The sequence below is a fragment of the Eimeria mitis genome, genomic scaffold (genome assembly GCF_000499745.2).
Source record: "Eimeria mitis Houghton genomic scaffold, Emh_scaff1486, whole genome shotgun sequence".
In the NCBI taxonomy this organism is placed as follows: domain Eukaryota; phylum Apicomplexa; class Conoidasida; order Eucoccidiorida; family Eimeriidae; genus Eimeria; species Eimeria mitis.
In genome coordinates, this window is record NW_013569453.1 from 1,277 (window position 1) to 1,999 (window position 723).

The following is a 723-nucleotide window of genomic DNA, read 5'->3' on the forward strand; positions in this document are numbered from 1 at the left end:
AGCAAGAATAATAATAACAATAAAGAAACATCAAAACAAAAACAAAAACGACAGCAGCAGCAGCAACAACAACAGCAGCAACAATAGTAAGAACAATAACAAAACAGAAACAAAAAAAACAAAAACGAAAACAAAAAGAATAACAGCAACAAAATAATAAAACAACAGCAACAACAAACCAAAAACAAAAGCAACAACAGAAATAATAAAAACAACAATAAATCAGCAACAAAACAGAAACAAAAACAAAAACAAAAGCAGCAACAACCACAGCAACATAAACAGAAAAAAAGAAAGCAGCAGCAGCAGCAGCAGCAACAGCAGCGACAGCAGCATCAAACAAAGCAACAAAAACAGCAAAAAGAAGAAAAAAGTAAAATAAAAACAAAAAACAAAGAAGAAAAAAGAATAAAATAAAAACAAAAAAAAACAATTAACTTATCTCAGAGCTCTGTCAATAGCAGTGAAAGTAAAAACAGAAATATCTTAGCTGTTTTTTCTTTTTCTCTTTTTCTTTTTTGTTTTTTTTTTTTTTTGTTTTGTTTTTTATAATTTATTATAAAAAAGAAAAAAAACAAAAAAATAAATAAATAAAAGTAAAAAAAGAACAGCATCATCTACCCCCTTAGCAGCGCTGATGAGTTTTGTACGGCAACCCTAAACCCTAAACCCTAAACCCTAAACCCTAAACCCTAAACCCCAAACCCTAAACCCTAAACCCTA